At 59.3% G+C, this 12906-nt stretch overlaps 1 protein-coding gene across 4 annotated transcripts in view; it reads left to right on the top strand.

Moving 5' to 3' along the window:
* The first annotated feature begins 7967 nt into the window (after nt 1–7967).
* MYT1 (myelin transcription factor 1) overlaps nt 7968–12906 on the top strand; it is a 74799-nt gene continuing 69860 nt past the window's right edge. Inside the window, exon 1 of one of the 4 annotated variants that reach the window (XM_036827324.1) lies at nt 7968–7991. The gene's annotated coding sequence lies outside the window, so the exon portion shown is untranslated. Of the gene's footprint in view, nt 7992–11669; nt 12020–12433; nt 12518–12906 lie in introns of those variants that run through there. The other 3 variants (XM_036827325.1, XM_036827322.1, XM_036827323.1) reach the window with 3 other exon arrangements.

Below are 12906 nucleotides of genomic sequence, written 5' to 3'. Positions count from 1 at the left end.
TGGGTTTTGACCTTCCAGCAGGTCCACCTCGGCTGAAGCAGGATGGCGCACTGGGCCGTGGCTCTGCTGTGGCTTGATTCCGTGGCCCTCGGAGAAGCCCTCTAACTTCTCTGAGCCCATAAAACAGGTCAGATCAGTCTTACCTGAAACACAGTGACGTTTCACTGGGGTAACTGTGTGGGCACCTGCTGGGGGGCAGTTACTGGCCGCCGCCCTTCCTCCTGCCCCTGCCGGACGTGAACTCAGACTGGCCCATCGCTGCGTTTCCGCGCAAGTAGCTTCAAGGCCACGCAGGGACTGCCGTGCCAAGGTCACTGCAGGCCCACAGTCCGAGCGTCCTGTTCCTCGGCCCTGAGGCCCCCAGGCCCCGGGTGGGGGCCAGAGCCCTCGCTCCTGTGGTCCTGCTCATCCCTTCTGGGGCGGCGCCTTTGGCCGCTCCGAGCACGTGGATGTCACCCCAGGTCGCCAGGGCTCCCCTGAGGCCGCCCTCCTCCCCGACACCTTGTGCACGTTGGGTTCCTCAGCCCTCCCTCCCCCTGTGTCTGTGGGATTTGCATACAGGTGCCCCTGCCTGTGCAGCTGAGGGGTTGGGGGCGGAGCCAGCAGCCAGGCCGGGAGGCCAGCAGCGCCGGAACACAGGTGGCAGGACAGTGGCCCCTCGGAAAGCGGGTTTTGTTCCCTTGCCGCCTCCGCAGAGCCGCAGCCGGGCTCCGGTGCTGCGGGAGCGGGTGGGCTCTGGTGTTCGGGGCCTCTGGGAGCCCCTGCAGTGCCGTCAGGTCCCTCTGCGGCCTTGTTGTGCCGGCCACCGTCCGAGCCTGGGGACCGGGGAACGGGGCACGGCCTGCACGGGCTTGTGTGAGCTGAGGACCCGCGTCTGCTGTAGATGGACGGCTCGGGGGTCCCTGCCGTTGCAGGAGGACCCTCAGCCCAGGCTGCACGTTCCCAGAGCCTCCCCGTGAAGACTTTCTCCCAAATGGGGTGGTGCTCGGCCGGGCAGGCTGGCGAGCTGGGCGGTCCGTGGACGGCTGCGACGGTGCTGTTGTCTGAAATGTGTGTTAACCCAACACCCGCCTGTGAGAAAGCCGACCGTGAAAGGGATGAGCTGTGAAGGCGGACGCTGGGCACGCACCCCAAGTTCCGTCACACAGCTTCGAACAGCCTGGAGGCCCCCTGCATCAGAGGTCTCCCGCCGCCTGGTTACCGCCGTGGTGAAGAGCTGGGAAGGGGGTTCCGGGCTCACGCACCCCTCCCAGCTGGCTCTGGGCCCTTTCCCAGCAGCCTCTCCTGCGTCTCGTATCCCAGCCTGCGCTCCTGGGGCTGGGGTGCCCATGCTTGCAGGCCTGTGCCTCTCGCCTTCCCGACTCAGGGTTGCCTGGCGTGTGGGGTTGGGGCCGATGTTGTCACACGGGCCTCTGGCTGGGCAGTGGGCGGCCTTGCCTGGATGTGTCTGGGGCTCTGGAGGTGTGTCTCTGGTGGGGGTCAGGCAGGTAGGGGCACACAGGGTTCTGGGCTCCGGGGCCTTGTGGATTGTCACACTGTGGCCCCCGGTGAGCCATGTCCCCTGTGCCCAAGCCTGGATGGAGCCCTTCCCACCTGTGCTGATCTTCTCCAGCAAACCGTGTGCTTATCCATCCATTCGTCTGTCCATCTGCTGTCCCCCATCTGTCCACCCACCTGAGCTCCATCCACCCACTCACCCACCCACCCACCTACCCATCCATCCATCCATCCACCCGCCCACTCACCCATGCATCCATTCATGTACTCATGGCAGAGTTGGGGCATGGAAAGCTCAGGGCTATTGATGGGCCAATCGCGGTCTCATCCAGTAGGTTCGGGGCTCTGCCTTTGTGTGCACAGGGTTTGGATGGTTCTAAGCTGCTCTAACCGGTGAAGGCTGGGATATCCAGAGCGTGAATTTGGTTGGGGACCAGGGGACGCTGTGGCCCTGGGGCACTGGGCAGAGCTGCTAGGCCTGGCCTGCAGTCCTAGGTCCTGGAGGCCCCGTGGTCTGTCTTCCTTGTGGTCGTCGTGGTGGGCTTCAGGCGCCTGCCCTGAGGCCCCTCGGCCATCTCTGCTCTCTCCCACCTTCTGGCTCTTCTCACGTTCCCTTCAGATGCCTCCTGCTCACTCCAGGCAGGGACTAGAGTGAGGCCTCAAGACCACCCCCTTTGCCCACCCTCCCCCTGCCCCGTTCTCCCTTTGAAGCCTGGGGTGAGACCTTCCTCACCCAGAGACTTTCCCCAGCGCCCCACCTTGGGGAAGCGGGCCCCCGAGGTCTCTCCTTGTGGGGCCGAAGGCCCAGACTCTGCCCTGGGGACTTTGGGCCCTCGCGTCCCGCAGCCACGTCTGCAAGGGGGCCCCCCCGCTGTCTACCCCGCCGGGGGCCCTCTGTGTGGAGGTGCGTGGCGCCCCGCTCCCCCTCCTCGGGGCACCCTCCCTGGCTCCCTCGGTGGGATTCCTGTGCTTGTTGGGGTGACAGGGGCCGGGGGGAGCTGACACCAGGATCTGTCCCCCGAGAGCAGCTCCGTCCAGGGCTCCAGCTGCCCCTTCTCGCTCTGGGCTCCAGGACCCCAGCCCTTACCCCAGGGCGCTCCTCGACTCACCAGGGAAGCTGCCCCATTATCCCCAGAGTGTGGCGCTGGCCCCAGGCTGGCTTTGGTCTCCGGTGCTGGGCGCGGCTGGAACCACCCCAGCACCAGCATGTCCTGGGCTCCAGCCCGGCTGTCTCGGGATTGAGTCTGGGGAGGGAGTGCTTCGCCCAATGTGGCTGGGCTGTCGTCCTCATGTCTCAGCCTGCGCCCACCAGCTCCACCAAGCTCCGTCCTTGTGGCCATGGGGGCTGGGCGTCCAGGTGAGGGTGTCTCCCCGCTGGGGCTCTGCTGGGGGCCCCCTCCCCTGAGCCCGTGTTGACATTGGTGGGCTGTGCTCTCGTGGCAGCTAATAGGCAGAGGGCACCGGCCCAGCCTGCCATGGCAACCGCTGCGGCCTCGCTCTCGCCCGGGCTCCTGCGCGGCTTTATCTCTGAGGCCATCTGTTCCGGGAGAGAATTCCAAAGCCATTTAAACAGAGCCTGGAGCCCTCTGTCCCCCTGCTCTTGTGCGCGCGCGCACACACACACACACACACACACACACACACACGTGCACACGCACATGCAGATGAGGTGTGACCCCTGCAGGGTGCAAGGGCTCGAAAAGGACAAAATCAGGGGAGGCTCCCAGCCAGACCTCGAAGTGAGGACAGCTGCCGTCCCCGAGCCCCGGGGCCTGTGGCCTTCTTGCTCCCTCACCTCTGTCTGTCTGTCTGAGCCCGTCTGCTTCCCGCCTCCCCTCTCTGTCTGTCTGTCTGGGCCCGTCTGCTTCCCGCCTCCCCTCTCTGCCGCTTCTCCCTGTGTCTCCCACCACTGTGCTCATCCCTAACCCTGGCCTCCAACCCACTGCCGCCCGCCCCTCTTCCCACCCGGTCGGTTGCGCGCTCTTCCTCTCGCCCCCTCGGTCCGGGCGGCACCGAGCCCACGGGAGGCTCTGGTCCCCGCAGGCTGGACGTCCTGCAGAGTCACAGGGCCGGCTGCTCAATCCCGCCTTGGTCTGGGTCCCTCTGTCCCCTCTCTTCCTTCCTCCCCTCCTCCCAATGGCCAGGGCGGGACGAGGGGCCACCAGACCTGCTGTCAGCTTCCTGGGGCCCCACGCTTGGGGTGTGGCCTCTCAGCTGGAACTACGGTCCCTCAATCTCTGGGCCCCTCACTCTCTGGGCCCCTCACTCTCTGGGCCCCTCACTCTCTGGCCTCTCACTCTCTGAGCCCCTCACTCTCTGGGCCCCTCGCTCTCTGGGCCCCTCACTCTCTGGGCCCCTCACTCTCTGGGCCCCTCACTCTCTGAGCCCCTCACTCTCTGGGCCCCTCACTCTCTGGGCCCCTCACTCTCTGGGCCCCTCACTCTCTGAGCCCCTCACTCTCTGGGCCCCTCACTCTCTGGGCCCCTCGCTCTCTGGGCCCCTGACTCTCTGAGCCCCTCACTCTCTGGGCCCCTCGCTCTCTGGGCCCCTCGCTCTCTGGGCCCCTGACTCTGGGCCCCTCGCTCTCTGGGCCCCTCACTCTCTGGGCCCCTTACTCTGGGCCCCTTACTCTCTGAGCCCCTCACTCTCTGGGCCCCTCACTCTCTGAGCCCCTCACTCTCTGGGCCCCTCACTCTCTGGGCCCCTCACTCTCTGGGCCCCTCACTCTCTGGGCCCCTTACTCTGGGCCCCTCACTCTCTGGGCCCCTCACTCTCTGGGCCCCTCACTCTCTGGGCCCCTCGCTCTCTGAGCCCCTCGCTCTCTGGGCCCCTCGCTCTCTGGGCCCCTCGCTCTCTGGGCCCCTCACTCTCTGAGCCCCTCACTCTCTGGGCCCCTCACTCTCTGAGCCCCTCGCTCTCTGGGCCTCTCACTCTCTGGGCCCCTCACTCTCTGAGCCCCTCACTCTCTGAGCCCCTCGCTCTCTGGGCCCCTCACTCTCTGGGCCCCTGACTCTGGGCCCCTCGCTCTCTGGGCCCCTGACTCTGGGCCATCAGCCCTCTGATGCCAGCCTGCAGGGAGGAGATATGTGGTTTCTCTGGGTCCATCTGGACCCGAGTGCTGAGCTGGGCTGTGCTCGCCCTACCCCGGCTGACCCCGGCCCTTAGCTGAATCTGCTGAGAGCTGCCTGCAGACCCCAGGACCCCTGGGCTCCAGCCTCCATCTCGAGCCCTGAGGGTCCTGCAACCTGGAATCTGGCAGTGGCTGCCACCCTTGGGGTCAGTGTGCGCAGAGCCCAGCCGCAGTGCCGTGTTCCCAGGAGACGGCTCCTGCCGTGGTGCTGCCCCCCCTCTTCTGAGCAGCGGGCAGGCCTGTTCGTGGCTCGAGTCATCACTTCCGGGGCCCCTCCTGCCTGAGGAAGGCGGGGTGCCTGGACCTCTGCAGTGCCGGCTGGCGGCAGAGCCGGCAGTAGGGGAGCCACCGGGCAGACCCCACGGGGCGTGTGGGGCACACGTGGGGCTCTACTAAAGCACCAGCAGAAACTGGTGCCAGACCAAACTGCCCTCCCAGCCCGCGCGCCTCATCTCCCCAGGAGCTCACCACCAGCCCCTGGAGCGTATCCTGCTCCTGTGTCACTTTGGTCCTGCAGGGCTGGGGCCTGTGTGAGTCTCAGCTGGGAATATGGCTGAGGGTCCTGAGGGCTTTCCTGGCGCGGGCTGGCTGTGCTCAGCTGACCTGGCTTCTGGTCAAGGGGAGGGAGGGGCCACAGGTGCCCAGAGCCCAAGAGAGGCTGGTGTGACCACCACCCTCGACAGCCCTGCAGGTGGGGAGCCCTCCCGGGGCTGCTGGCCAGAGGTGAACGCTCCTCAGACTCTAAGGGGCCCGCAGGTCACCTGGGGTCTTGTTGGAATGAGGATTCTGACTCAGCTGTCCAAGCTCTTGTCCCATCTTTGGACTCTTGTGCTGGACCCCCAATCCCTGAGCGCACTGAGTGGGGGGAGGGGGATGGAGGCGCCTGAGGACCCCCCGAGGCCCCCAGGCCTTCAGAGAAGACACTGACTTTGTCTCACTGGACTCTGAACTTGTCCAAGGGCTTTTATCATGTGCTGGATTATAAGGCCATTTGGTTTCATTAAGGGAAACAGCACAAGTGTTCCGAGGTTGCCCCCGTTGTTCCTCTCGGTAATTAACTCCTTAATTAACTGCATCCAAGGACACATTTCCCCAGGGTTTGGGAACCTGGTGGACTCAGAATCACTCACTGCAGGAAGCTGGTGTCTCCAGGTTTGGGAGGCCGGTGTGGGAGGTGATGGGAAGCGGTCAGCAATGACTCAGTGCAGGCCGACTGGTGCGGCCCCATCTGGGCACCCGCAGGGCAATGTCCCTGATGCCCTCGCTTTGCAGACGAGTCAAGGAGGGTTGGCTAATGCGATGGAGGTAAGCATATCTGTCCCTTCAGATGAGGGACCGTGACAGACATGGAAGGGACCTCCTGCCCAGCTTCAGCATCCCTTCCCCGTTCACCCCTGTTTCCCATCAATCTGCCCCAAATTCCCCCCATCTTTCCCTGTACAGCCCCCCAGCTGCCCCTGATCCACCCCACAGCTGCCCTTGATCTGCCCCCGATCTGTCCTGATCCGCCTCTGGTCCGCCCCCCATCTGCCCCTGCCCTCCCCTCTCTCCCCGTTCCCTCACCAGCCTCTCCGCACATTTGCCCCCCACCTTGCTGCCCTTTGACCAGGTGGCTCACCTTTATTTCTAGCCTCATCTTGCCCCTGAGCCTCCGACCGGAACCCATGTCCTGGGGTCAACAGGGCTGTCAGTCCCCACAGACCTGCTCTCCCCCGTCAGCCCCTTTCATTGCCCCTCCGATGGCTCAGGCCAAACCCTGGAGTCCCATGTGTCCCTTGATTGGCCCCCACAGACCCTCCGCAGCCTGGCCCTTCCCCCTGCCTGTCTCCTAACCCGGGCAGCTTCCCCCTGGGACCACCCGCTTGCCCGTTTCCTGCCCAGCTGCCCTCACTGGAGGCCTCCAAGAGGCGTGGGTACAGTCAACTGCTGGCAGTCACGGGGCTGTGAGGGGACAGGGGACAGCCCGGGTTCTGTCCAGCTTTCCCTCCTCCTGGCTCCAGGACAGTGAAGCCCGCCCCCCCAGCACGCATCCCTCTAGCTTGCGAAGCAGCCGGGGGTGCCGCGACTCCCGCTGGCCTGAGTGCCGCGTCCTCACCACCCTCAGGCTTTATTTAAGGGGCGGGTCTGTGAGGACGGGACCAGCCCACCCCCCCCAGGGGCCAGATCTGAGGCCTTCTGCTCTAGAGGAATGTCGGAGGGGGGCCCTCGGGGCTCATCTGCCCCTTCCCACCTCCCAGGGGTCATCCTCAGGCCCCTTCAGGGCCTAAGAGAGCCCACCCAGCCCCATCTCGCAGGTCTCCCCTAGAAACGGTGAGTGTGGGGTTCTTGCCGTGGGCTTTAGCTGCCGCGGGCTGCATGGGCCTCACCTGTCGGGGGCAGACACCTGCACATAGGCAGGGGCGTACCCAAGCTGAGGGTGCGATGGAGACGCGAGGAAGGTGACACCTGAGTTACCTCGGGGTGAGTGGGAGCTTCCTCCCAGCACCAGGGAAAAGCTGGGAGGGTTCAGCCAGGTCTGGCGATGGCCGACCTGATTGCTCCAAAGGCCCTGGTGTGCGGCAAAGGTTCACGGACATGGGGTAGGGCAGGAGGGGTCACCCCAGAAAGGCCTAATACATCCCACACCGACACGTGCCCCTCCCCTGCCCCTGTGGGTCCCCCTCCTAGCCCCGCATCCCTGAGGGAGTTGGTCCTCTCCTCACCTTCCCGCCTCGCCCCAAGCTTCACACCTGGGTGGTGGGGAGTCCGTTGTCGGGGGCCACAAGGGCCTGCCCCCTTGGTAGTCAGTGTCTGTGTTGTAGGCAGGTCCAGGCTATCCAGGCCTGATCCCACCCTACGTATCGTGACTGGTCTTTGACTAGGTTTCTAGCCTAACTTGGTCTGGGGTTAAGTGGGGAGAGAGGAAAGTGGGAGGAAGAAGAGGGGCGGGGAAGGGGGACAGGGAGAGAGAAAGGGAGGGGGAGGGGAGGAGAGGGGAAGGGGGAGGGAAGGGGAGAAGTAGGAGGAAGAAGGGGAGGGGGAAGTGGGGGGAGGAGCATCTTCGGGAAGGGCCCCTCCCATCCCTCACTTGTTGGTCCCTTAGTGTGAAGGGGCTGTGTCTTTGCTCCCCCCACCTGCAGGCGGGGCTCATTGTCTGGGGCCCAGGGCCCTTTTGTGTGGGCCAGGGAACCTCATTGGCAGGGCATCGATTTGTGATTATCTGCTCCCTGGCCCTGATTGGCTGCATGAGAAGGGAGCTCTCCAGGGCCCTGGGACACAGAAGTTAGTGTCACAACTTTTTGCAGCATGAAGTGACCGTGTGTACAAGCTTCGGAGTGGAGGTGTGTCTGCCCAGCCAGGATGACACTCTGCGGGACCTTCCTGGGTGCGTACCTCCCCCCTCCCCACACTGAGCGCCCCCCCGGCACCCCCCCCCCCCCGCCTTGTTCACAGGTTTCTGCCAAGACGCCAAAGGGGCTAATTAGATGTGTGTCCCCATCAGCTCTCAGTGCTCTTTTCTGGGCAGCCGAGGAGGTGACAGACACATGCTCCCTCCTGAGCAAGGCCAGGGCCCTTGGAAACTGATGGCGGGGCTGGCAGGGCCCTGTGAAGCCTACCCTGTCTTTGGGAGGCGGGGGGGCCGCGGGTGGGGTGTGTGTGACCAACGTGTCCACCCAGGACTCGCTGTAGTAAAATGCCGGGGCTGCTGCTGCTTGTGTGTCCATCACAGGCAAAGTTACTCTGTGTGTGTGAGAGACTTTAACACAGTGCAGTACTCTCCCAGTCATATGTGTGTTTGTGTGTGTAAGTGTGTACACAGTGTCAAAGGGTTGGTGTGTTTGATGTCTCCTCACGAAACAGTCTCACAATATAGCCAGAGTGTGTGTGTGAGTGTGTGAGTGTGTGTGAGTCAGCCCAGGGTGCTGGAGAGAGTGGCCCTCGGTTTTGTTTGCTCCATCTGCCAGAGCCTGCCTGGGGCAGGGCCCCCCCCCTCGCCCTCAGCTGTTCGTATACAATATTAATGCTGACCATTGCGGCTCCACACACAACGGCCCTAATTGTCGTCTGCAGCTTTAAGGCGGGCGCCCATCTGCAGGGAAGCTTTCAGAGGGAAAGAAGAAAACCCTCACCCCCAGCTGGTCACCGGAGAAGGTGGTGCCAATTACAGATGCAGAAAGTTTAGACCAAAATTACTTGAAAGAGTTTTTATGAAACAAATGAACTGACACTTGGAATGTCTGTGTGCAGATTTGCACAAGTAATTACACTTTATTTGAAATGATCTTACCAGCTAAGCGATCCTTGAGCCTGCCTGCCCAGCTCCCACAAAACACTTCCTAAGCAAGTGCTGCAAGTTTGGTTTTGCACATCTCCCCATTTTCTCCCGTGTGGCGTTTGAGGACCCGCCAATCAGGCAGAGGGTGTTTCCCTGTGGATCTTCCAAACTTAAGAGTCACGAGCGTCCTCCCCACAGATCGTTCATGAAATAAAGCTTAGAGGAACAATGTGCTCCTTGCTTAGTTATGGAAAAGAAAAGATTTTATGATTTAAAATAATCCTGACAGTCTCCCCCTGTGTAAGAAAGAAGGTTTTTAGTGACACCTTGCTGCTGTCACTTACAAGCAAGGCTGGGAACCTTGGTTTGGAATCGCCTCTTCCGCCACCGCCGCTGGGGCTCAGCGATCACGGAGTGCAGGTCCCGACTGTGCCGGGAACAAAGGGCCCTCGGGCGAGGGAGCGCTGTCCAACGTGCTGATCAGATCCAGGCTCGTCCGGATCCCACCACTCATGCTGAAGGAAGCCACCAAACCTTAAAAGTCGCCGGCTAAGGCCCTTCCCTGCTCCCTTCCTGTAACTTCTCCTTGTTCTCTTGATGGAGTGGGAGGAAGATTTTGAACCCTTACACATCAAAACCTGTCCTCTGAACCGGCTCTTGCAACTATGACCTCCTTGGCGCGGGGCTCCCAGGGCTTCTCCCCAGGTTCTTGGAACAGGCACCAATTTGCAGTTGCTGAGCTCGTTCGAATGCTCCCTGAGCAGCCTCACGTGGAGTCCAGAGGCCCCACTCCGGACCACCGGGCTGCACGCCTTGGGAAGCCTGGTTATTCTGCGGGGAGGCGTGAGAGCTGCAGGCACCCGAGGGTGTGAGCAAATGTAAGTTGCTGCCTGCAGAAACAGCTATGTCATTCCAGGTCTTTTTGTTGCACATACTGATCTCTTCTAGCTGTTACCTCTGCTTGCTGTTGTTTCCTGAGTTTGACTGCTCTGTATCTGAATTAAATGCTTTCATGAAACCCTGGGTATTGCTGGGGAATTGGCTGATTCAGCACCAGCCCTCCCTTGATTCCATCTCCATCCTGGAACAACGGCGTGCAGGGCTGTCTGAGCCTGCAACCTGCCGATAAGAGTTTAATAGAATTTCTGAATGCCAAAGGTTTGGGATGTAAAATATCCCAGCACTCACAGCGTGTCCAGAGGAGACAGAAAATGGCTTTTCAGGAGAGCTCTTAACTGAACGTGTCCTTCTATGCTAATGGGTGTGAGCTTAGAAAAGAATAAAAACAATGTTCGGCTATCATGGCAGGGGCCTCAAGCTGTTCTCATTTGGCTGATTAATATTTCATCCTCAGTTTGACCAGTGAGGGCTTGCCTTTATTTCCTTTTGCTCGAACTAAAAGATCACTCTGAGTACATTTTATTTGTTGAGAATAATGTGTGTGTATAAGAACTGAACATACTTGCTTTTCGGATGAAGCTTGTTGGTTTACATGTAATGTGGAAGCAGCTCTGCAAGTCGAAAATAATTGCTTGTGGAAGGGTTTTAGCTGACCTTCAATAATGTTCTCTTAGAGAAAGCTAAATGTTTTAGTTCTGTCTCATTCACGCTTTTGGTGGCCTGAGCGCTTCAGTGCTAATGAACGTAGGGGCGTTGTGTGCCCGCATAACTTACCAAGAACTGATATTTACTGTCTGTCGCAATCTCTGCACCGAACTTCTGGGCCACGGGTCTCGCTGGCCCTCGGGCTGGCCTGTGACAGTGCATTCTGTGCAGGTGTCTGAAATTCAGCTTGTGTCGTGTTTCACAGTACAGTTTCTGACAACCTGATTGTGATAAAGGACAATTGTTTGCTAGCTTTATCTGTAAGGAAAGGGCCTCTGGATAGCAAGCAGGAATACCCTGGCTCCTGGGTACTCCTACTGAGGAAAGTCCTACACTTATCCTCGAATGTGGAAAACAAATCACAAACCCAGTACCTAAAAAAGCAGACAGTTGAGTTGCTTAAAGAGTGGGTGGGCACTTCCATTGTGCGTGTTATGAATTTTTTTCTCTCCTGATTTTCATTGGCTGGCTCCTTGCAGGCAGTTTGAAAAAGACTCAAAAAGATAGAACTTGAGTGGTGTGCTTCCCTCTGGCTGGGATAAACTTAGTGGTTTCAGGGTGTAGGATACTTGTGGCTTCGGGAGTGCTCAAGCTTTCTGTGAGAGGGTTTTATTATTTTTAGACTTGAAACAAAAAGGGAGTGTGTGATAAAAGCAAAGTACCTTTTCCTGATCTACTCTTTGTGTATGTGACTATGTTTTGGTCTGTGGCCACAGGAACCTTTTATGCACTTTAACAACATATACATATCCATTTAAGTCACTGATACTTGAATATGCAGATGAGCCAATATGTAACCCTCCTGGCTCATCTGAGTAATAAATTCTGCAGTTCGTTCTTTATGATGGTAGGTCATCTTCCTAACCACCAATAAATATTGTAAAGTACTTTCGCTGCAGCCGTGCTGACCTAGGGCATCTGTCATTCCGGTGGCTGCTATTAGGAATTATTGGACTGAACCACTGGTGGAGAAAGCAGAGGGGGGTGAGCCTGGTGACTGTGACGCTCCCTGCCCTTTTGTGTGTTTTGCATTAAAAAAACCCAAATCGTGCTGCATATTAATTATGACTCAGTGTGGGCCAGCGTGGGCACCTTCTGTTGGCTGAGGCTTGGAGCGGGAGACAGGGGCTCTGCCGGCCTGGGCACCTCTCGCTCCCCGTCAGCAGATCCATCTTTCTGACGCTATACTGTAAATTTATTTCACCTCAGAGAGTAAACAGATATATTGGAGCCCCAAGGGTTCATGGGTAGCGTATTTACAAAGGAGCCTCTCCGCCAGCCCGTGCCACCGCTGCTAATGAGAGCGGTCATTAAGTAAATGAGACGTCGCCTTTAGCTGGCTTAGGAGTTCGCACACTAAAGGGAGAGGATATTTAATTGAAACCCGCACACAGGCTTCCCCACATGCGACCACCGGAAGGGAGGCAGCTGCCTTGCCTCTCCTCCCCGAACACCCGCACCCCCATGTAAATTTCATGATTGCTTTCCGTGATGTCATTTTGAAAGAGGACAGACAATAGCTGTGGGGAAAGGTAAGTCAATGTTACGTTCTTTCGCTGACAAAGGCAGATACCCAGTGCTTGGCTTTTCCCCTCGGGTGGAGACGGGGAGAGGGTGCGCAGAGTTAATTTCTGACGTGAAGCCTTTCTTTGCTGGAAAAGCAGGTCTGGGGATGGCTTTTTAAAGCTGCTCTGTTGGACCGAGTCTTTCTTCTCCTCCTGGGTCTGCCCGCGGCCGTTTTCCTCCGAGTTCTCTGTCCCTCCTTGGCTTGCTCATGCGCTTGGCCACTCTGAGAATCTAGGGGACACATTGTGCGTCTGACAGAAAAGACATTGGGGGACCTTGTGTCGAGACGAGAAACTTTGTGTGCTTTTCTGAAAGAGAAACACAGATGTATCTGCAGCCGTGGGACCCAGGAGCTAAGTTCCCTGGGAGAACGCTGGCTCCTTAAGCAGAAGACCTCTCTCTCGAGGGGGACGCCGTCGGGACCTCATGTGTGCTCCCACCCAAGACAGAGCAGAGATGGTCATGTGAGCGTCCTGTCTTTGCGTGTCACGTATTTCTAAACTTAAGGAACAACAACTAGGGTGCGTGTGTCTGCAGGATAGATGCCCTGCAGTAAATATCGCTGTCCCCTCGGCTCCTTTTCTCACTGTGTGATCGGGGTCACAAGCGTGGTTGTTTATAGCGTTAGCGTAACTGGATTTTTATATTTAAAACTAGAAATCAGGTTTAGGCAAGAAGTCCGTGTGAGCCTTGAATGATGTGATGCCGTTGCCTGTAGGGTGATGTGTTCTGGGCCGTGGACTTTGTCTGCTGGATTCACTTTCCTCTTTGTGAATCAGGAAGATAAACAAGCTGCCAGCGGCTCCTGGGCTGTGGTGTGGCGGGTCCTTGTTGTGAGAGCTGCTCGGAGTCA

The sequence above is a fragment of the Balaenoptera musculus genome, chromosome 15 (assembly GCF_009873245.2).
Source record: "Balaenoptera musculus isolate JJ_BM4_2016_0621 chromosome 15, mBalMus1.pri.v3, whole genome shotgun sequence".
Lineage (NCBI taxonomy): Eukaryota > Metazoa > Chordata > Mammalia > Artiodactyla > Balaenopteridae > Balaenoptera > Balaenoptera musculus.
Note: the sequence above shows the minus strand (reverse complement) of the source record. Positions and strands in the feature narration are given on the sequence as shown.